Consider the following 24,102-nt stretch of genomic DNA (forward strand, 5'->3'; position numbering starts at 1 on the left):
TGGATCGCCACACAAAGGACTCCATTTTTCCCACCACCCACACCCAGACAGACTTGAGGGGCCCGAGGTTCCATTTTCCGTCTCATAATGTTACGGGGCGATGAAATAAAAAAAACTTGCTGCTGCTACTTGTAATGGAAATCCTCCTGATTACGTTTAGCAACTTTGTTTGTTGGAACTCGGCCCAACTGACGACGAAGGTGGTCAACATAATGCAGTTTTTTTTCCTTTCTGTTAGACAGACACAATCTGTGTACTGGGAATTCCACAACGTTAACCGAGGGGGGATCGCCTACATACATATTTGAGTTGAATGTTTTGCTTGAGGAATAAGTTTTTTCCATTTTTAACAGGCGCCAATTCTAAACCATTTGTGAAAATTTGTAGTTCTGATTTTTCATTTATCGCATCGAAACATACTTCGATATGGGTTAAACCGTGAATACTTAGCTTTGTGATGAGAAACATTTGAAGATGAAATGTACCTGGAAAGAAAAAAAAATGAAAAAAATGTTAAACGTTTTCATCAAATTTAAAGATTTTCAATAATAGATTAAAACAATTAACATTTTAACTCTGTTCCTTCCCTTTATTGTCAAGATCAAAGATCATCACGGTCAATCATACTAACAACCTATTAGTCATCATTTCCATACATTAGCTCCGTTAGTAGAATTTCCTATTAGAAGGATCGGTCGTTCTAAAATTATCTCACAACAAGCCGAGGAGGAAGCGTTGCATTCTTCGAGCTCAAACAAGAAGCAGAAAAAAACCACAATCGTATGGAGAGGTTACACGTGATCCGATTATTTATGGCAGCCGTTCACATTTCGGGCAGATTTTTTCGTCTGTAAGTAACTTTTTTAATTCATAGTTCTCTACGCTCTGACAGCTAGTCTAGGACTGTGTTTAGTCTTTGTAGCTTGTTTACGTCTGATTACCTTAAAACTACTCATCAAATTTGTATGTATTCGTCGAGTAGCAACGAAAAAGAGCTTTTGTGTTCTAGGAAAACAGGCCCAGATTAGATGTTCATCATCATCATCAGTTACGGAAAACAAGAACTAGGAAAAGAGCAACAGAATGAAAAATCTACCGCCTACACGCCTTAGTCAAGAAAGAAACCGGGAAGGAACACTAGACTATACTAGTGCTACAATAAAATATATCTGTTAGCTTCCAGTTGCTCCAACTATGTTGTTGTGACAAACGACAAAGTCAGAAAAACGCATTCGCTCGAAAGTTGGGAGGCCAAAAGGCAACAAGAACTTGAGGCGAACAGTCATCGGCGTGACACGAACGCCGTATTTTTTTTTTTAAACGCAGGTTCAGTAACCCGCGAGGGAACGGATTGCGATTTGGTATTGAATTTTTATTTTTAACATTCTGAAATTGGAATACTATCTGCTTTTTGTACTTTACTATGTGCTATTTGGAGCATCAGTATGATTGAAAATAATCGTTTGATCTGTTACATTACATTATCAAAATTGTTGCACTCTTCGCTTATTTGGAGAAAATTGAAATGAATAACCCCAGAAAACAAAAAATATAAATAAAGGAAGCCAAGTTGGGTCTCATTAGTCGCTCGAACATTTTGTGTTGCCTAAATCGAATAATGCCAAAAGCGAACACATTTTTTCTCAAGTTTTTATTTTTACTTATTTCTAAAAAAAAAACTATTATTATTATCATTAACATAAATTTTAAGAAATTTTTACCATTTCTTGTCATTTTTGATTTTTCTTCTTGTTTTCTACGCATTTAGCACTTTTCATGTTTTGTTTATAATAATTGCACGATTTTTTGTCTAATTTGGTTTTATTTTGTCGTTTTCCATCATTTTTCAGCTATTTTCTGACACCAAAAGCCTGAAATGGTTGAAATTGTTTTTCAAATTATTGAAGTTTTCATCATTTTTGTCATTTTTAGAACTTAATTTTTTTTGAATTTTTGATTTTGTTGTTGTATTTTATCAACATTTGAAAACGTAAAATTGAATTTACGGTGTTATTCTAAATTATATTCGCCCTGTTATAGCCAAAACAATAAGGCAATGTCGATCTAAAAAACCGTTAGATTTTGGCACAATGTTGTCAAAAACAAACAGGATCTATACTCGCTTGTTCCTTTCTTAAAGGTTATTTTAAATATTTTTTTATACTTTTATTGTTTTCTTCTTAATATGTTGTTCTTTGTTTGATTTATTCGTTTCTCTATTCTAAAACATCATTTTAATTTATTTTTAATAACCTAAATTTTATCTACAAAATATTTTTTTAATTTTTGAAACTTTAAATGGATTTTTTTAAGTTACTAGTTATTGTTTATTTTTCTCATTGCCTTCTTTAAAATGTATTCCTTTTTTAGTTTTTAAATTTATTTTTTTCCTTCATTTCTGTTTTTATTCAAAATTTGTTATTGAAAAATTTTCCTTAATCACATTTTATTCTCCTCCATTTTCATTTTTTAATGTTTCTTATTATTCATAGCTTTTTCTTTTAATATTTTTTATACTTTTTTGCGTCATAAATTCTCTTTAAATTAGATTTTGTTTTAATTTTTTTTTTTTTTAATATTTTTCTGTTTTATAATTTTTTCCTCGTTTTTTATTATTTTCAATTTTTAATATTTTCTTTTTTTCCATTTTTCTAAATTGTTTTCTTAGGTTTTTCTATTTTTAATATTTTTTATTTTTTCACTTTTTCTGTATGTATTTTTATTTCTTTTATTTTTTAATTTTTTTTCTTTTCTTTTCGATCTTTTTTTTCTATTCTACCATTTTTTGATTTTTTTTATTTTTTAAATTTTTATTTGTTATTTTGTAATTTTTCTTATTATTTTTTTCATTCGATTTTTCTATTTTAAGTAATTTTTAAATTTTTTGCTTTTTTTTCTTATTTTCGGTTTTTTGTTTTTCTCCCTATTTTTTAATTTATAAAAAAAATATTTTTTTGAAATTTTGTTTTTTTTTTTAATTTTTGTTTTTTTTCTTATTGTTTTTTTATTTTTGTTTTTTTTATCAATTTTTGAACTTATTTTTCAATTTTTTTCTTTTATTTTTGAAATATTTTAGCTTTTTCATTTTTTTTTAACAATTATTAATTTTTGGTTTGATTCTTTAATTTTTATTCTTTTTTTCTAATGTTTAATTTTTTCTATATTTAATTTTTTCTATTTTAAATGTTTTTTTTCTATTTTATCTATTTGAATTTTATTTTTTTAAATTTTATATATATTTTATTATTTTTTTTTAAATTTTTGTATTTTTTTTACTTTTTAATTTTTTTTCTGTACTTTTCTCTTTTTCCTTTTTTTACTAGTTTTTTTCTATTTTGTTCTGTTTTTTTTCTACTTTTTTAGGTTTTTTTTTCTATTTTTTTTAATTTATTTGTCAATTTTTTAATTTTTTTGAATTTTTTATAATTTTTTTTTTATTTATTTTATTATTTTTTTTATTTTTTTTAAATTTTTTATTATTTATTTTTTTTTTCTTTTTTTTTCAATTTTTTTCAATTTTTTTTTCAACTTTTTTAATTTTTTTTCAATATTTTAAAAATTCTTAAAGTTTTTTTTAAATTTTGCTGATTGTTTCTCACATTTTTTTCATTTTGTTTTATTTTTTTTTCATATATTTTTTTAATTTTTTTTTCTATTTCTTTTTATTTTTTTATTTTTTTTTTGTTTTTTTTCCATTTTTTTTAAATTTTTTTATAATTTTTTTCAATTTATTTTAAATTTTTTAAATTTTTTTTCAATTTAAAAAAAAAGTCAATTTGTTTTAATTTTTCGTTCAAATGTTTTCAATTTTATTTCACAATGTTTTTTTTCAATTTGTTTTATTTTTTTTCATTTTTTTTAAATTAAAAAAAACATTTTTTTTTGATTTTTTTTAAATTTTTTTTTCATTTTTTTATTTTTTTTTTCAATGTTTGACTATTTTTTTAATTTTTTCAACTTTTAATATTTTTTTCAATTTTTTCAATTTTTTTTTTAATTTGATTTCAATTTTTTTTCTATTTTTTATCTTTTTTTCACGTTTATTATTGTGCATCACTTTTCAAAATTTTTTTGTTCGTGTTTTTTGTTATTTTAGCTTCTGCAGATTTTATTTTTGTTTCTTTCTGTGTTTATTTTGAGTTAATCTTTCTTTCTTTAATTTTTTATTTTGTTTCTGCAATTTATCAGTTTAATTCATTTCAATAATTCCATTATTTTCTATAATTTAACCCTTTTAAATTTCACTTTTCTATTCTTCTTCTTTTTTGTGGTTGTTTTTCTTTATTTTTTTATTTACTATTTTAATTATTTTTGTTTTGATTTGGAGTTCTAAAATTGTATCTTTTCCTAATTTTTTTTAATCATTTTGATTTTTTAATTATCTCCCGGTTTAAATTCCATCTTTTTTTTGTATTTATTCGTTTTTCATTTGTTGTCGTTGATTAATTTTTCTTTTTAGAAATTTTAAAAGCAGAAAATTTTAGTAAAACTACAAAGAAATTAAAATAAGGGTAAATAAAAGTAAAAAAATATGAACAATAACTTTTTTGTTCTTTTTTTAATTGTGTTTCAGCCTTTTTTCTGCGGTTGTTTGTTTCGAATTTCTATTTTTATTCGAATATTTCTGTTAATAATTTATCCGATTTATTTTCAGCATTGTTGCATTAATTGTTTTTGATGTCATTCTTTGTTCTCCTATGACTCGTACATTTTAGAAGTCAAGCATTTAGACGAAGAGAGTTGGACTTTTCTAATTTTGGTCGCAGAAGTAGCCGAAAAAAATGTTTTCACGAAACAGAAAAAAGCAATTCAAGTGGATAATATTTCCCTCATCGTTTACATAACAGCGTAATTGCGTGTTGGTTCCCGGAAAGTTGAATCGATTCCTGCCGTGACACTCGAATGGTGTGAACTGGATGATGGATTAGTCATGTGCAGCACATTTTTTCTCCGGTGTGGAAGTATTTTTCTTTGGTTGTAGAAAAATCCCGTTTTTTTCTTAGCCAGGCAGACAGGGTCAATAACGACTAGACATAAGATTTTATTTCTCCTCTTCTATCAGGAAACAGAAATAGCGCCAGCCATTATCCAAATGTTTGAGTAGAAGGAAAATCGCTAGAGTAATATTTGGCAAAAAGTAGTTCGGTACCTGCTGCCCCGCGCATTACTTTTCTGCGGAAGGGCTCACTTCAACCTTCAACGTTTAACGGCTGGCATCGAGCGATTATATTTTATGCAAAGTCTGGCTGCTCGGCTCGGAATCTTCAAGTAGCAAAGCGTGCCTGATTCTGTTTGCAAAAGATTGGTTCGTGTGTGTGTGGTTGAAAGCATCGAAGAATGTGCGGATGGATGCATGGAGTGCAAAAAAAGCAATATTCTCGAGAGTCCATAAAGGCCTCCTCGCCAAAGTAAAGTATGCCGATGGATGTCTCGAAACACCCTCAACGACCTAAAATCGATTACGAATCGAGTTGAACCAGGACTGGACCGGGTGGACTGGAATTGGTTTTTCGTTCCCTAGGGGGTGCAGGAACAGGTTCGTTGTAACTCTAAAGGGTCTGAGCCAGGTCAGCCCGTGGTAATGAGTCATATATAGCAGGAATATCATAGAATTTAGGAGAATGGTTCCGCCAGGCCAGGGTCCATTAAACCATCGTGTGCGTTGTCAACACGTTTCGAACACACTTTAAGGTATTTTTTCTGTCTTATTTGCCCCTTAGGACGGAAGAGAATGAACCCGAACGACAAATAATTAGACACCAAAATTGCAGCGGAAAATTCGAGGAACGTGATGTGATCGGGTCTCGCTAATGGAATCGGTTTTTTCCTTCTTTCCTTCTACACTCTACGAAACGTTCAACGTTGGCTAGCCAAAACCCGCTTCTGGTCAAGAGTTATCCGGCACGGTATTAGCAGGTTTATACTTCTTTTTTGCCCCCGGTCTCCTCTAGGCCGTTACACCAAGCGTAGGATTATCTTTACCAGCCAGAGGAATGTTGCCGGCCACGAAAACGGAATAGGAACCTGCTTCAGAATCACCAGAAGAAGCTTAATACATGATTTTAATATGATTATCTGGGTCGGTCGATTCGTGGTTGGATGGTTGGTTGGGATCTAGAGGGAATAGCCCAAACCAGATTAGCCGCTCATCGCGTATCCTCATGTTTCGAGTATAAGAAGCAAACTCAAACATGAAAAGTATGAAAATGAAAATGGAAAAAAAATGTACAGGAAATTCAAAAAGGAAACAAATGAAAATATAGTAAAATTTAAATAAAAAAAAGGAATTTTAAGTTTAAATTGGAAGTTCAGAAACTAACTAAAAAACTAAAAATAATAATAATGAAAATTAAATTTATTTCATTTTCGAAACTAGTATAAGTGCGAAATAAAATTTTGATTAGTATGAATCATCATTCTATTCAAAATAACTCTCTCAAATAGTTTACTTAAAGAAGGAAGTAAACTGATTGGGATAACTTGAAGGCTCGGAAGCAATTTTTCCATGCTTTAAAACTGGAGTTACTTCAGCATTTTTTCATTCATTGGGAAAATAAGCCAAGAGAAAACATATATTGGAAATTTTAACTAAAAAGTTTAAAGTGCTTTCAGCCTACTTTTTAATAAGAACAGAGAAAATCCTACCATCCCCCGGAGCTTTCATATTTTCAAATTGTTTGAAAATCAATTTGAGTTCACCAATATTTGTCTCGCGATAACATTCAAACACATTTTGCTTCAAAAGAATATCATTAAATTCAAGGGAAAATTGAGCATCAATTGGACGTTGTAAGTCAGTGTAAATCATGAGCAGACTTAAACTGTTGGGCTAATTTTTGAGCTTTTCCTGCGTTAGTTAAAAGAAGTTTATCTCCATCTTTCAAAGTAGGTTCTGGGGCTTTTTTTAGAATTTTAGTTAACTTCCAAAATGGCTGAGTAGGGTTTTATGTCCGCTACTGCTTTTGCAAAATTTTCGTTTCTATTAAAATTTAAACGACGTTTGATTTTTTTTTGAAGGTCGCAATAAATAAATTTTAAATAAGGATCAAAGGTTGATCATTGGCTTTAGCATTGACTATTGAAGTTGTCAAATGTTCTACAGCCAAATCAATATCTTCTATTGAATTCAGTGGAACGTTTACATCCAAATTACGTTCAATAAAATTCCTATATCGCTCCCAGTCAGCTTTTTGAAAGTTAAAAGTTGATTTTAAAGGGTTTTCAATGGGATTTTGGGATAAAGAAAAAGTTACTGGAAGGTGGTCTGAATCGAGGTCCGCATGAGTAACTAATTGACTACAATGCTCGCCTAAATCCGTTAGGAACAAATCAATTGTGGAAGGATTTTTGATTGAAGAGAAACAAGTATGCCCGTTAGGATATTCAGCAGTATATAACCTGCAGAGCAGTCATTAAATAAAATATTCCCATTAGAATTTGATGAAATATTATTCCAAGATCGGTGTTTTGCATTAAAGTCACCAATAATAAAAAAATTTAGATTTATTTCTGGTGAGTTTTTCTAAATCTCCTTTCAAAACTTTTTTCTGTTCACCGCTACATTCAAAAGGCAAATATGCGGCAACAATCATAATTTTCCCCATAGAAGTTTCTTATTCAATTCCAATTTTTTGAAAGACTTTAGTATTGAAAGAAGGAAGAAGTCTTAATTTGAGACGACTATTGATGACAATAGCTACACCCCCACTTTGTCGATTAAGTCGATCATTTCGTAACATTTTAAAGAAAGCATTGCTTTTCAAGGTATTGTCTAACTTTAAAAATGTTTTAGTGAGGGCAGCAATATGTATGTTTTGAGTTTAAAAAAAAAAAGAATTTATCCTGGTTAGCCAGTAAAGATCTAGCGTTCCAATTCATAATATACAAATATCTATTAGAATCCATGAGGGAATCGTAAAGTCATAGTAATTTTGTTAGCATAATTAAAAGAAGTTTGGAAAGCCTCAAACATTGAATTTGCTTTCAACATAAGTTGCATCATTTCCATTAAATTTTGATGCAAAAATTTTAATTTTTTTTTGTTAATTGCACCCAAATCAACAAAATTGTTGTGTTAAAAAAATTAAGAAGAAGATAAGTTATTTGAATTTCTGGAACTTGGTTTTTTCCCAGGCATTTTCAACCACCTCCGAGGACGTCAAATAACGAGTCTGTGGCGCTAAATCAGCCCAAGTAGCATGAAATCACTTCGAGCATTACCAAGTCGTGATTCCAAGGTAGGCCGAGGCTGACCGCGAGCAAGCAGATTGTTTGTCGACCTTTCGTCAGAAGACGAGAGAGAGGAATTAGGAGAAGAAATTTTTCCGACAACTTTGTGATTTTTCCTAGAAGCAATAATTTTTGCCACAACGGGACAGTCCATGGAGTTGGAGAAATGATTACCTGTGCAATCCGCACACTTGAAGAACTCAGATTGTGGTTTATCGCCACAAAAAAGCCATGAAAAATCGATTTCATGATCGAATGAGCCACAGAGCATGCATCTGGCATTCATTCTACAATTTTTTGTGCCGTGACAAAAAGCATGACAACGACGATTGGGTAATATTTTGAAGAAAATTGGTGGAAGGTGTTCTAAACGGTTAAAATTTGCCTCGACAATGAAAAATGAGACGAGCCTTTTCAAGACTTTGCAAATTATTCACCTGATCCTTTTTAAAATGGATCAAATAAAGCTCAGGAGCAAAACCAACACTACTGGTATTATTCGTGTTGGTTCTTTTCCTCATTTGAATTACTTGAATCGGAGACAAACCTAACAAAGAATTTAATTCAGTTGTGATCTCATCCGGTGTCTGATCGCCGGTGAGACCACGAAGTAAAACTTTGAAAGGACGATCACTTTAAGTGTCGTACTTACAAAATTGGTGTTTTTTATTATTCAAATATTTTTTTTTTTTTTTGAAAATCATTAAAAGATTCTGCCAATATACGAGCAGTTCCCCTTCGACCGATCTGAAAAGAAATCTTCACATCCTTGACAAAAGTGACGATTTCTTTCCGAAAGGCATTGAAGTCAGGATTCGTGACGGTAATTGGTGGAACTTTTTCATTTTTAAGAGTATAAGAATAAGAAAGTTTCTTATTACTCTTATAAGAATAAATATAAATATTTTCTTATCACCGATGTTATGAAGGATATCGAATGAATTGGAAATTTCAACTTTTTTGGGCGATGGATCTGAATTAGGTTCGGCAATCCGTTTTCTTCCGGCTTTTGCGCTGGCCGATAACTTTTCCATGCTGTGGAAAGAAAAAAGAAACATAATAACAAAAGAAAATGAAAATAATTTTAGCACTGAAAAGTCCTCCCTTTTCCACCAAAGACAAAGGAGGATGAAAAAGTACACCGGCCAATGCTGTGCGCTTTTTTTGCTGATCGACGGTGGCAGAAATACTATGATAATGAACATTCATTTGCTAACCGACTCAGATGGTGCACTGGGTAAGATACGGACTGGCAAGACGAGATGAGTTGTTGCAGTGAGTTCGATTCTCACAATGTATTTTTTGGCATGAATTTTTTCTTGTTTCGCTTGAATGTAGTCGTCATGCATCATTTTGCTTTGAAGCTCAAGTCTTGCCAGTAGTGCTTTTCCAATGCTATCATCTTTGGTACAGTACACTTTTCGGCACTGAGATTTGTTAAATAGGCATTGGATTTTTGCAACCTCTTCTATGGGTGTAGATTCCAAGACATAACGCTACTTATTTGGGACCCATATTATTCCCAGCTTTAAGATACTTTTTAAATGATCAAATAATGCAAAAGAACCTAAAGTTTTTAGCTTTCCTCATCCAGTCTAGATTTGACATTTTTACCTTCAGTACGCCACGTAAATACTCAGCCGCAGTGACAGCCACAACCACAATACTTCCACTGTTATTTATTCCGAATCCTTTTTTGGGTGGTGTGTTATTCCATTTCGATTCACTTCCGATCACGAAACCTTGCCAGCATGCCGGAAATGCATAAAATCGAATCTGGAGAACAATTTGTGGTAGCGTTTAGTTGCCGGTCCAAAACAATTTAGGTGCGATCTACTACGATCACCGTCGTCCTCATCATCATCATTACCTCGCTCGATCTTGGACACTGTGTAATATGGTCATGACCGGTCGGTAAATATACCACCTCTAGAGTATAGAGTTAATAGCGACAATACGCTCCATACTCGCGACGACCTGGTCAATTGCCCCGGGAATTTATGTGAGACAGTCGGTGCGAGATGCGCGCACCCTGCCGCCGCAAGTTGCTGCCATTCGGTGCGATCTAAACAAATAAGTCAATGATGGCGATGATGTCCTTCCCTCGTTCGGTTTTGTGCAGTTTGTAGGAAATGGTGATGGAGCGCGAGCTACTGCATTTAAGCGGTAAAAATCGAGTACTCGAGATTGACTACCCACCCCGAGCCCCTCTAATGCATTGTGATTTCTGATTTTGTTTTCATCACTCAACAGCAGAGACTAATTGAACCGAACGAACGCAGGCCGGAAATTGGACGGCCATTATTGTCCAGTAACGATGATGCTGGTGGGGACCTAAATGGCGCTAGTTAGATTGGCGAAGGTCGTGTTTTGTCCAATAGAGTGATTGTAGCACAAAATTGAATTCTTTGTTTTTTTTAAGATGAGACAATTCAACTGTCATATTATTTTTAAAATTTTTGCTTATTCAGGGTTTTCACTCAAATTCAATTTTTAATTTCTCGCATTTTTTCCCAACTTTTTCCCGCATGGTCTCACGAAATTCCCGATTCTCAAAAACAAAAAAAAATCAATCCTAAAAGCTCTTTTTAACGGTTTTCTACCTTAAATAAGTGTTTTTTTTTCATTTAATCACAAAAATATTGGCATATTAAAGATGATTTCAATTTTTTAAATTTATTCAAAACAGTCGTAAATAAATTAATTCTAATCACAAAGAAGGTAGTCTTTAAATCTTATGTGGTGATGTGCAACCAATATGTATTTCATTTATTTCAAAAACTGCGTTTGAATGTATTTTATAAACTTTGTAAACCCTATGTCTTTCAAGAAAATAGATCGATTTTCAGGACATGAATTCAGTTCAAAAATTGGTTTGATTTCACCGTGTGAATTTAGATCAGAAATTAAGTGACATGTTTCGCATTGATTTCATCCATGCAACCATAATGATACCAAAATTTTCATTTCTTTCTTTCTCATAATTTATTTGAAAATATTTCCTGAGTTTAATTTTACCCCGGGGGACAGGGACATATGGTCGGAATTCGACCTGATCGAATTAAACGCCACCAGCATTTTTTTCGAGAAACTTCAGTTGAATACACAAATCAATCCTTCGAGAAACAATCAGTAGTTTTTAACCTACGGTTTCCAGAATTTTTAGAACCCATATCCGGACCGGACAAGTCGGGCAATTTTAAACAAAAATCTCTCAAAATCCGGGCATTTGATTTCAAAATTGACGACCAAGAATCCGTGCAAGTTTTGTCAAAATTCAGAAATTACTTAACAAAAATCAAGAAAAAAATCATTTATCAAATCTCATCAAAAGATTTTAAATCGCATTTTAGGCTTCCAAGAAACCTTCAATGATTATTTTTGTAAAACTTGCTTAAAAAAAAAATCGTTTTTTGAGGTATATATGAAAATTTTTCAAAAATGTTTTTTAAATCGGGAGGTATTGAAGGTTGATCGATGTGTTGCGAAGAATCTGGCCCTTCGTCTACCACTTCCTCGCTGCGGCGTTTTCCGCTTCGCTGTTACAAACGAGACAGCTGCGTAACGTGTAACCTTTTCGACCGCATCTGTAGCAAAAGAGAATTGCCTGTGCCTTCGTGCAATCCGGAAACCTATGCCCCTCCTCATCGCAGTTCCAGCAAAGCGCTGGACGGTACGCTGTATGCTGAACAGGATCTATATCGTACATGTTGCTGCCTGCTTGCTGAAGCTGCTGGTTCTGGAGCTGTGGTTGATAGTGCTGTTGGAATTGCCGTTGAAGCTGTTGCTGTTGAGGCTGCGGCTGTTGAGGCCGCTGCTGTTGTTGCTGCTGCTGCCGCGGCGCCCATTTAGCTTGCTGTTGCAACGGATGTTGTATTCGATAGTTCTCCGCTTGACTGCCTTGCCGATTCATAAAGTTGTTCTGACCTGTTGAAGTTGTAGGCGGTTGCGGACGCTGATCCGGTCGCTGTAGAGAGTTTTGCTGCTGTAGCCCTGTATTGAAAAGATTTGGTCTGCGTTCCAGCTGAAGCTTCATGGCACAAACTTGCTCGTACCACTGTTCGTATTTCTCCTGCCAATCGATGAAGTCTTGTGGAGTCGTGTGCTCCTCTGTCTGGTGATAGGACGTAGTCGGATGCTCCATTACCACTCGTTCTTGATTATCGGCTTCCACTGCGTGAACTCTGTTGAAACGCTGCTGTTGATGCTGCGTCGCCTGTGCCCGACCCGGTGCCGGTGTAGCGAAGTTTGGTTCCAATAGAGCTGTATGGGGTATTGGAATCCTACGCTGTCTGCTTAACAATAACCTGGTTTCATCGAAGTTGCTGCATACATCCAATAACTCGACTAGTGTTCTCGGCTGTCGTGCTGTAACGATGGTAGCGTACTCCATGTTCATGTTCTTCTTCACAATGAACATCATTTCCTCTTCGGTAAGCGGCGGCTCGATAAACCGGAATAAAGTTGAAATGTCACGGTAGAATTTGCCAAAGGGTTCATCGGGACCTTGATATCGGAAACTAGCTTCTTGACGCAGTATTTGTGCATATCCACTTGGCAAGAACTCACGACGGATCTCTCGCTTGAATGCTGACCACGAAAGAAGAAGACCTTGGGCTAACGCTCTGGAGTACCAATCAAGTGCGTCTTCCAAAAGAAGGTGTTTTACTGAAGCGAGAATGGTACGATCGCTTAGCCCTTCGGATCTGGCGAACGTCTCGACCCTGTCGAGGAAGATGTTGAGTGAAGTTGTGTCCTTTTCACCCCGAAACTTGAACGGCCAGTTGTGAATCGCCTTCACCATTCGCTGCTCTTCGTGTCCAAAGCTTCTGGTGGAATGTGGAGAACTGCCACCCAAATTTCGCTGCCTCCTCTGCCGATGTTGAAGATCAACTCGCAACTCGTCGATAACATCTACGGATCTCAAACCCACTTCCGCTTCAACGTTGAAGTTCGTTGGACTCCGGATGTCCTCCTGCACTTGCTGCCTTCCAGCTAACCCTTCGACCTGCTCTCGTGCTGGATTTTGTTGACCTGTGGCACCTCTTCGTCGATTTGGGACCGCTTGACCCCAGCTAGGATTGTCGTCTTCATCTCTGCTTTCCGCTATTTCACTGCTAGGCTCACTCAATCTGCCGCTTAAATTTCCCGAATCACTGCGCACCACTTTGTTGACAGCACTGTTTATTTCGGAAATTAACATCTCGACCAAATCGCTCAAAATTTTCCGCGCTTCTTTAACCGAAGAGACCGGCGGTATAATCGATAATCGTTGTCGGTAATGTAGCAATCTCGACCGAGCGCAAGCCATTTGCTCCGAGTTGCCATTCTGAATTGCCAAATCTACAAAATTTTTCAATTCCTGAAGTGCCATTTGACAGGCTTCAGCATTTGATTCCGGAGACATCGCGTATTCAGAGCTAACGTAATTAGTTTCTCTTAATATGTCCTCTTGGACTAGTGCCTTTAATTTTACCACCTTCGCCCGTCTGGTGCTAGGGGCTAGGTTTGTGACATGGCGCAAGGCCAGTTCGTATGATATTTCCTCATCGCTGAGGTGGAATAACTCTATTCGAGAGTTCATCTTATGGATCAAATAACCAGTAGAAATGTGTTACGATACGACAATATAACGAAGAAAGATACGATATTTAAAAAAAGAGCGATAATAATAGTGATTACTAACGAACAATAATAATCATAAGAATCATAAGCGTATTCACAATAATAATAAAAATGATTGTGATTACGAACATTAACATTTAACGAACTTTTATTGAATAAACAGGTTCGTTTTGTTGGGCGCCATTTGTGACGTTATCTTACTGGGGTCGATGCCACCAAGTAAAACTAATAAAATTTTGCAAACTTATGGTGAAGCAACATTAACAATCGTTGCATAATTTTGGGTAACCCATTTTATTATTTTCCCCCCATTAACAATAATGTAGTGCAACTTACGTGCTAATTCAATTTACTCATCCTGTTGGCCTTAACGTGTGCTGTGTTGCAGTAGCATGGTTCACTCATGTTCACGCTTCCCTGCTTGAACGGCTTGCACTCCGTTTCCGACCTCACTGGACTCTGCATTGGGAATGTTGTCCCGAAGATGAATGAGTGCACACCTCACTGGGTGTGTCCGAGACGCACCGCGATGGCTACGCCACTCGCCCTGCGCACGCTGCAATTCAGCGGATTACACGACACTATCCCGTCGAACACTGGGACTGACACGCACTTGCTTTCCTTTTCTGCTGCAGATCGATGAGGAGTGAGCACAACGTCCTGTAGGTGCAGTCCTGTCCTTCTTGCTGAACTATTCTGTAGTTTCCGCTGGTTGCCAAATTGCGCCACCGTTTGTCTTACGCAACTCCGACAACCTGGTAGCGGACAACTCCGACAATGTGCACCGGATTCCAAAATTGCTTGCAGTTGTACTGCGACGATACTCGGCCGGTAAGCGTTCCTCAGCGCCGACGGTGTGCTGAATCGGAATGGCCAGCCACAAACAATGCCCAGAGATCTTTTTGCTTCTGTTATTACAGCTCCGTGACAAAGGAATGGAGCGCACGCTTGCACGATGGGCATGCAAACTCGAGAAGATCGCCTTTTGCCAGACGAAGAAAAGAATATTGGATCGGTTCTCCGAGAGAGCGCTTCTTTCCGGATGATGCGACTGATTCCAGTCGATGCTGAAGTCTGACAATCTGCACAGCTGCTTGATCGCGCCTTTCCGAGATGAAGTGGCACTTCCACCTTTTGCTTCGCTTGGAAAAATATTCCACCAGTGCCTTGAGCACGTTCCATGCAGTTCCGCTTAAGTGCGGGGCGTTCCAAAACAGCAACGTAGCAAAGCAGAAACGCTTTTGCAACTATTCCGCTTGGTGTGCACCGAATTTTTCCTCGAGAGGTGTTCTTTGAAGCGTTTCGGAACAGATTCAAAATTTCTCGATTCCACCAAATGAAAGGCAGTTCGACCCACCACCAGATGGCGCTCCGAACAAGTTTGGAAAGATCACCGATAGAATAAAAAAAGGGTCCTGGAGGAATGAGATTTCCGGTTAGGCCAGAGAATGTGATCAAAAAGGGGTTTTACTTACGCTGACGACCCTTTTGATTTGGTTGGCTCTTCTACCAAACTTCCTCTATCGCTTTTCTGTCTCAGTCCTTTCTTTTGTGGTGGATAGTGAGGCGATATCTGAGGATTGGGATTTGATTAGCATCTACTCCTTGATTGGCAGTTTTCTTTTTCTGCTTACCTTCGCTATTCTTGAGTCCTTCGCGATTTCAGAAATCGATATCGATGATCGACTTTCACCACAGTAGCTCCGGATTTCTCTGCTCTTGGCGTGCAGACTTCGAATGCTAGAAGCCCCGATACCAGATGTTTTTTCGGCCCTGTTGTGTTGCGAAAAATTAATGTTGTTGCTTCTATGCGGTTCTTTTTAAATTCCGCTTACCTATAGTGTTTTTTCCGCCTCGTTGTATGACAGAGAAGATTGCATGCGGATCTGCGGAGTTCCTTCTAGCTCTCACGCCTGTTTTGGGTGCTAATGGCCCTGTAGCGCGGTGGATGAGAAGCAATTAGTTGGTGCTTTGAAGGCGTTGATTTTGTCCGCTTACCTTGGATATTCTCCTCTTCTGTTTGTGATGGAGGAAATCGCATGCGGATGAGCAATCCTCTTTCCCGCTGTCACAATCTTCCTGCGCACGTTTCAGGTGCTGGCGGCCCGGTATCGTTACGCTTTGTGGTGGAGCGAAATCAGCGAAATCTAGATTAAAGGTGACGATTTTTAGCTGGCTGCCAGTTGCTAATTCTGTAGCTTACCTTTTCTTATCGCGCGGACTTTTTTTTCCGGGAGGATGCCCCTTTCGCACTGCACACTTCTATCTTCTTTTTCCGGAAGTGCTTATTTGACAGGACAATAATGCCAACTTGCCAAACTTAAATGATTTCACGTTGAGCGTTCCTGGTAGCTTTTCGCGACTCGTTTTTCTCATTTGTTTATTTTGCGAGGGGTGATTCGCGCCAAATTCTTATGCACGCTTCTAATTTGTTGATGGGGAATGGGTTAAATTTAAATGTTTGCAAATTCGCTCAAATATCGTATCGGAATAAATAACGAAAATATTAAATGTAACACTTACTTGTTTTTTTTGTTTCATTAAATTGAGTTTAATATAAATTATAAATAGGTATGCTTTAATTTCATCAAATATTATCATCACATTTTCGATGTGTATTACAATTCAGAATATTTGAATAAATTTAAAACCAATTTAAAAAAAATATTACTTTTGTACTTTTAATAAATAAAGTGATTATTCGTAAACACACATACACATACTGAATTAGTATCAAGTTGGTATGAGGTAGCGAATGTTAACCACTAATGTACTGAAATTTTTTTATATGAGATAACTCGATAATCGGTTGACATTTCAGATGAAAAAATGGTAAGATAGAGTGATAAATATCAATTCAGTGTTAAATATCATGGAGTTTAAAAAAAAAATGATACATAAGCATTTTCATGAGTTTTGCTTTCAGCTCCTCGGATCAGCAAGTTGCAGTTGTTAACAACTTATTTTCATTTTCAGCCATAATATAAATCATTCATTCACTATTATAATTATCATATTTGTATCAAATCATGAACTAAATACATGTCTATCTTTTATTGGACATATTAGGGTACTAATTTTATATAATTTTGAAATTATATTCATTTAGTACTTCGATGTGGCAACAATAAAAGATGGAAAGTCTAATCATAATCATATGACCCATTTGGTCATGTGGCTATCATTGGGCGGGGCTTATTGATAAGGAAAGTAACCTCGGAATGTGCAGCTAGGTCTCTGTCATTCTGAAATGGGTTTCTGGAATTTCAATAGAGCTAACACCACCAGCACCCGCAATTGAACAATATTAATCAAATTGATTAATATTGACTCTTTTGCATAACATACCTGCCAGCTCAGGGGGTCGTCGGTTGGAACACACACACACACATATATGAAAATTTTTCAAAAAACACAATTTGATTTTTTTTGGTTTCTTTTGCCAAATTAAGTTAATCACTTTGGACATTTTTCAACCAGGCCGGGTCGGACTGTTCCCAAATGTTGTATTAAATATCCCGGCAAACTCGGATAAGATCGGGCAATCTGGCAACCTTATTTTAATCCAAGAAACTAATTTCCGTCAATCATCTAACGCTATTTCAGTCTTGTAAGTGAGATTTAAATTCTGTTGTTTTAAAATTTTCTCCCGACGATGGCTTCGTACAGGTCAAACCCAACGCAACCAAATATTCGTTGAAAATGTGAATAAAAGTACAAAATGTTGAATTCTAACATAACTAAGAAAGTAAGCTTAAAGCTCGTAACTATGCTAGGCATTTATTGAAAGTTTACTCATTTTTACCATTTTATTTTTTTTTTAACCGTTTTTCTATTTCAATATCAGGGTGGCCAGCGAGTTTCCATTTTAAATTTCCGGTTTTTTCTCGTTTTTCCCGATGAAGATTCAATTATTTTTCAAGTTGTAAAATACATAAATAAATTTATTTATCTATCAGGTTTTTTTTACCAAATTGCAGCGAATTTAAAAAATGTGGAACGTAAATATTCAGTAATTGAATTTTAAATGTGGAAAAAAAAGTTCAGATCACAGTGATGATGCTTGGGATTTTTGCAGAAAATTGCATTTTGCATTTTTACAGAAAATTGCATTTTTTGCACAATGAAATAAAAAGGGATAAGCAAATAATTCTAGTTATTATAACCTTAACTTTATCCTGCGTAATTTTGTAAAGTATTGTTACTTTCTTTTCAGTCTTTCACACCAATTTGGATTTTTATATGGGGAAATCCTTATAGTTAACATGGTTTTGATATAATGCCATGTAATGTTTTTAAAATTTCAAGTTGACGATTCAAATAAAATACTTTAACTTCTTCTCAAACCGAATTTTACTATCGACCTATGGCTTCTGAATTCTGGAACTTTGAATATATTTGGAGAATTTCGGATTGAAAAACCGATGTTTAAATCAAAACTGAAATAATTCGAATTTTAATTCGAATTTCTGATGCTTAGCTCCGGAGTCACATACCAAGTTTGATGTTAATTGTTAATGATTGGTATTTTTATTTTTCCTTTACCATTCTGAGATCAGAGTCCGCTGAATCTTATTCTTACTAAGCATTGTACTTTTTTTTTCGATTCATAACCTAAAAAATGAATTTGATTTTTTTGTTGGATAACTTTTCAAATATTTTTTAGAATACGTTTTTGGAATCTGAGTGTTCAGTCCCGTTTTTTAAGAAATTCCTAACTTTATTATACTTATAAAATTAAATTTCCAATTTTTTCGCTATTTCCGAATGGTTCCCCATCCTCAAGTAAACGAATTTGGATTGAAAAAAATCTGAAAAAATTTCTCAAGATAAAATTAATGAACTTTATAATTCAATAGCTTTTGAATCAGGGAAAACTATCTATAAAGAGTCTACCTGGTTTTGATTAGAAATCCCAGGATTTTTCCCAGTGCCATTATAAATTTCCGTTTCATTTCGGTTCGAATTGTTGAAGTTCGGAATTTTGGCTTATGCATTCTATTACTCAAACAAAATAAAAGATGCAAGTTAAACGGGAGTTGACATATTAACACTATTAACCCTTTTAACATCAAACATGCATTATTTTGCTCATGTCATGAGACCTTTATTTTAAAAGTTTAAAAAAAGTTTGCTTTTATATTCGCCATTCTTTGTACAGGTAATTGTTTCTTGAATGTCGTCAATATCTTTTCTTCTTTCGTTTTTATTCAATTTTTTGTAAACCTCCGCAAATGCCGCGATTTGGCTAGGAATTAAAAGGGTTAGAGAACGCAAAGAAATTCAAATCAAAAATATAATATTTCCACCAGCTTTTTCTCGTTAAAAACGCTAAACTTAATTCTACAATTTTATCATTTTTGAGTTGCTCGAAGTTTCGAGTTTCATTTTTCAGAACACGGTTTGGTTGGTATTTTAAACAATTTTTAGTTATCCTGGAGCAATGGATTTACTGAAATATATGCACTGATCAGCTGAGCTAAAAATTCCCGATATCTTGGAGGTATTCTCGACTTTTTCCCGCATTTTCCCGATGGATTTTAATTCCCGATTTTTTCCGTCTTTCCAAATGAGTGCCCAAGCAACCAAAAGGTCCATAAAGAGGTATTATAGAAGCTTAATCAGCCTCTGTAGGTATTTTTTAAGAGAATGCTAATCAGCCTGAAATTTAAGTAATTAAAGCAACTTTCAAGTTATTTCAGTGGCTGAAGAGAATGCTATTCAGCCCCTAGGACGTATGGAACCCTCTACGCGCCGAAAAAAAATCCGGTTGACACATTGATCTGACAACCAGATGACAGATTGCTTGATTGCCAGTCTATCTAGGTATATTTCATCGAATGGGATGGGATTGTTTATTTGTTTTTACGGGATTTTCGATACATGTGTACAAAAAAACACTCACAAAGGGTACTTTATAGGGTCCAAGGGATGTCCGAATAGCTGGAACGTATTAACGTCGCGGTTCAGAAAATATTTATCGCAGTAAGTCAGGGCCTGTCGATCGTTGATGCTCGCCAAGGGTTAAAAAGTTATTTATCGTCCTCCTAGTGGAAAAATTTTTGCAGCACTTCTCTGCCATGGCTAGCACATACTCGAAATTATCGAATTGATTCAATGCAATGTTCTGCCGATGTAAACAATACGAAAAAAAAATAACAGATGTGACAGAAATATTTGACAAATTGCTTGAAATTCTCCTAAAAGTTCCAGATGTGACTTATTGGTTCATTATAAAAAGCACAGCATACACTATGATTGCCTTTAAGAAGATGTCGCATAAAAAGTGCATTCAAGTTCCGTTTTTAATGCTTTAGCCCTCCAGGCGATGGAAGTTTCTGAGTAGCTTTTAAGTGATATGGGTACCTGGAAGTCCCGTAAAACCTTTGTGCAGCCAAATGTGAACTTCGAAATCCCTTGTTTAAGTTAGTCTGCGACTTTTGGTTGCGGGGGTGTTTTTGTTTCAATTGTTTTTTTTTGTATTTATTTTCGTTTAGTAAGTTTTTCTATTATTATTAAAACTTGTTTTGAATTAATATTTTTATTTGTTTTTATGATTTTTTTTCTTGTAATAATTTTGAAAGTTATTTATATTTAATTTATATTTTATTCATTTGTTTTGGTTTAATAAGTTCTGTTGTGTGTTTTTCATTTTTGGTTTGTTTATTTTTGTTTTCCTTTTTGGATATTTCCATTGCTTTTTTTTGTATTTTCTAAAATTTTTGTTTTGTTTTTTAATTTTTTTTTCTAATGTGTTTTTTTTTTGGTTTTTTGGATATTTATTTCGATTTTTTTTTATTTTTATCAAATTTTTTTTGTTGTTGTTGATTTTATTATTTTATTTTTCTAAATATTTTTTTAAATTTGTTATTTTTGTGACTTTTTGGTTTTTGTTTTTTTCCAATTTTTGGATTTGTATTTGTATAGTCTTATTGCTTTTTATTGTTGAATCGACTTAATTTTTTGTTATTATTGATATTATACTTATTATACTTATTTTGTTTTGATCTTCTTTAATATTTTTTAATGTTTCGACTGCTTTTAGTTCTGCGTTTCTGTTTTTTACTATATTTCATTTATCTTTTTGATTAAGGTATTTATAATTATAATTGACATTTTTACTTAATTCTACTGAATAATGCTAACATTGTGAAATTCATTGTTAAATCTTAATCAGTTTCGCTCAAAAAAAATCATGGTCTCATGATGCACTTCGCAGAGCTTCCTCACAAGGTCATCAAACGTGGCTGGATTGCGTCGGCGATCCTCTCGAAAATTGCATAAAATTTAAATAAACAAAAACAGCACTGCACTCCAGTATTCCAGTCCTCTTTTTTGTTATTTATTTTGACACTCGATAGCCCAAGTTCAAACTCGTAACGAGATGAACGCACCCCGATGCTGCGAAATTTGCATGAATTATTGGGCTGAAACCAAATCTTCGCGGGAAGAAGTTGTTTTTTTAACGGTCTGAGGCGTTGCGTTTTTCGGCTTTTTGGTGAAGTGTTTATAAAGCCGTTCATTCATGGATTTTGCGGCCGGTTATTGTTTATCTCTTTCTTGATTAAATTTTCATCTTTGCTGATGGTTTTAAGAAGATAAGTGTTTCTTTACATACACTGGTACCGAAAACAATATTGATCCTATGAAGGTTAAATTTGAATGATTGAGTATTTTTTGAAAAAAAAAAAAAAAATCACTAATCAGTTGAAGCCAGCAGAAAAGTTAGAAACTGTCGATGTTTCGTTTTCCAAATAAATGTGACAAATTTATTACACAGAACTAATATTGGACAAGAAAATATCAATTTCTAGACTAAAGTTGAAGTAGAGGGGGAAATTGTGAAAATCTTAAAACTTTACTAGATACAAGACGATTCCAAGTACTTTTCAAGGCTTAATTTTTTTACAGAAAAATCCGAAATAACAATAAATCGAGAGTTTCAAATCAACTGGAGTGTGCAATTGCTCTCTACGTTGAAGTTGAATCATTCCTTGAAACTGTGAAGGGTTTCAACGTTGGTTTCAGTTCTACGCAATATTAAAAAAGGAGAAAGGAGCTAGAAGAACACGACTGATAATACTTTGTTCATTCGATAAGCGAGCTCTTGAAGAAAAAAAAATCTTGATCCACCAAAGCCATGTTTAAGGTAACGAAACCAATTTTAAACTTGATTTTTTTTTTTCAACATAAAATATTGAACGCGAATTCTTTCTTTCGAAATTCTGCATTAAACTAGATATTAAAAGATTGGAAGCGTAAAGAGGGGTACCATTACCAGTGAAATCCACTTTCCCACTTTTTCCCGCAAATCAGGAGGAAAGTGCAATCAAAAAAACAGGGCAAAAGAGAACTCGATTTCCTACGAGCTAGCTTAATCCCGTTTCACAGCTTTCTGCATTGGTTGGATTTTCAGGTTAGCTTTCTTTCCAGCCTTCCTGGTGTTCCTGTTTTTTTTCCTCCCATTCCGATCGAAGGGAATTTTTTCCAATAATCCCAACTTCAAGGTAGATGTGCTTTTATTGACTTCCTTGAAGGCGACGGAAAGAACACATTATAAGTCAAAAGAATCGTTATTTGATAGAATTTTCTATTTTCCCGGTTTTCCCGGTCAAAAAATGCAAAGTTGGATTGCTCATTTTCGTCGGCATATAGCTAAATTTTCAACTTATTTCACTGATTTGGTTGTTTCATAACACTCAAATCATTGAACGCTTAGACGAACTCGATTCTATTTTAAGGTTTTCATCACATTTATAAAAATGATAGAAAAAAACATCCTACACATAATCATACACGTTATGGGGTTTTCAATCAGATTTACAATTTTTTTTAAAATGGTCTGTTAAACAGGACTTTTCAATCAATCATCCGTCATGTTACATTGTTTCATTTATTAATGTGTTACAGATATGTTACCAAATGTGTTACTACAGCTCACAAAATCCACGTCTCTTTAAATTTCTGAAGGCGTTTAATCATGAAGCTCCCTTGTCACAGTAAATGCAGTAAAAATGATATTTTTAGACGTTTAACAGTCAGTAAGGAATGCACCTTCAAGTGCAATATAAATTTTTACTAAACATTTATCTCACTGATTCACAGAGGATTGTTTATAATTGAGCATGTTTATCAAAAAACGGAGTAATTATGAACACTTGTTTTTAGGCATTGTTTGATGATCTATTCTTTTATTGAACGTTTAAAATACCAATAACTGTCAAGATTTTGAAAATAAACCGTTTATAAATAAGGTTTATCAGTTTCTTAAATCTGTGAATATGTGATTGTAGGACAAGATTCCTTGTTCCTTTGTGAATACAAAAATTCTCCATGACTAATTAAGGGTAAATTTTGGAAGACTACATATCGTATCCAGACGCAGTGTTAAGATTCCATTAGAAATATTGTCAACACTAAAATCTCTCACGTAACAAGAATCTTAACAGTGTTCATTAAAACCCCATATTCACCTGGGTAATTATGAACAGATATAAGAACAAAAAAGAATGAACTTTGTTCATAATAACCTCAGTTGACTCTACCATTTTCCGCACAATTTGCCTTCTGTTTTAGATTTTCAGTACAGATGTTTTTAAATTCAAAAGCCCAATATTTAAAAAAATATTATTATAATAGTTATTATAATTGTATTACATGCAATTCAGTGTTAAAAAGTTAACTTTTAGACACAGTATCGAAAAGCGATAATTTTCGATGCATACTTTTGCCTGCAAAACTACAGTCCACAAACCACTTTATCACAAATTTTCAGTCGTTTGGCATAGTATGTGGTTATGTGTTAAGATGCACTTCATGTAGGTCAGTTAATGGGTTTTCAAAGGAATTTTTCGAATTTGCATTATGTCACTCGTTGCAAAATTCGACTTTGTCAGCACTCGACGTAATTATCCAACTCGGCAAGTCCCGTTGGATTAATTTACGACTCTTGCTAAAGAATTCATCTTTTTGCACCTTGTTTCAACGAATAACTAATAAGAAACCATTCACCAAACATTATTTTTGCATCTTGAATTCTGACTTTAACAATTTAAAAATATATGGGCAACAAGTTACAAAGTCTTGAATCTTAACAGTTTTGAGGATTTTTCAACAACATATCAAAGTTTGAGGATATAGGACAATTAAAAATATTTATTCGATTCACATTCAGACACTGTTTTTTTTTTAATTTTAAACTAAGGCATTTCAATTTCGAAATGAATATTGTAAACAAATGCAACAGGA

At 34.3% G+C, this 24,102-nt stretch overlaps 1 protein-coding gene and 1 long non-coding RNA gene across 14 annotated transcripts in view; both read right to left on the reverse strand.

The window, feature by feature from the left end:
- The window catches only part of LOC129755784 (serine/threonine-protein kinase mig-15), a 167,772-nt gene that overhangs the window by 99,688 nt on the left and 43,982 nt on the right, over window positions 1–24,102 (reverse strand). The gene's annotated exons all lie outside the window — the stretch shown is intronic.
- On the reverse strand, window positions 15,254–16,229 carry LOC129755786 (uncharacterized). 2 transcript variants are annotated; one of them, XR_008739330.1, is made up of 4 exons: window positions 16,058–16,229; window positions 15,853–16,001; window positions 15,690–15,788; window positions 15,254–15,627 (listed from the first exon to the last, which is right to left on the reverse strand). It is a non-coding gene; the product is annotated as an uncharacterized LOC129755786 (long non-coding RNA). The 2 variants fall into 2 exon arrangements; XR_008739329.1 differs by having other exon boundaries at window positions 15,690–16,001.

The sequence above is a fragment of the Uranotaenia lowii genome, chromosome 3, assembly GCF_029784155.1.
Source record: "Uranotaenia lowii strain MFRU-FL chromosome 3, ASM2978415v1, whole genome shotgun sequence".
Taxonomy (NCBI): domain Eukaryota; kingdom Metazoa; phylum Arthropoda; class Insecta; order Diptera; family Culicidae; genus Uranotaenia; species Uranotaenia lowii.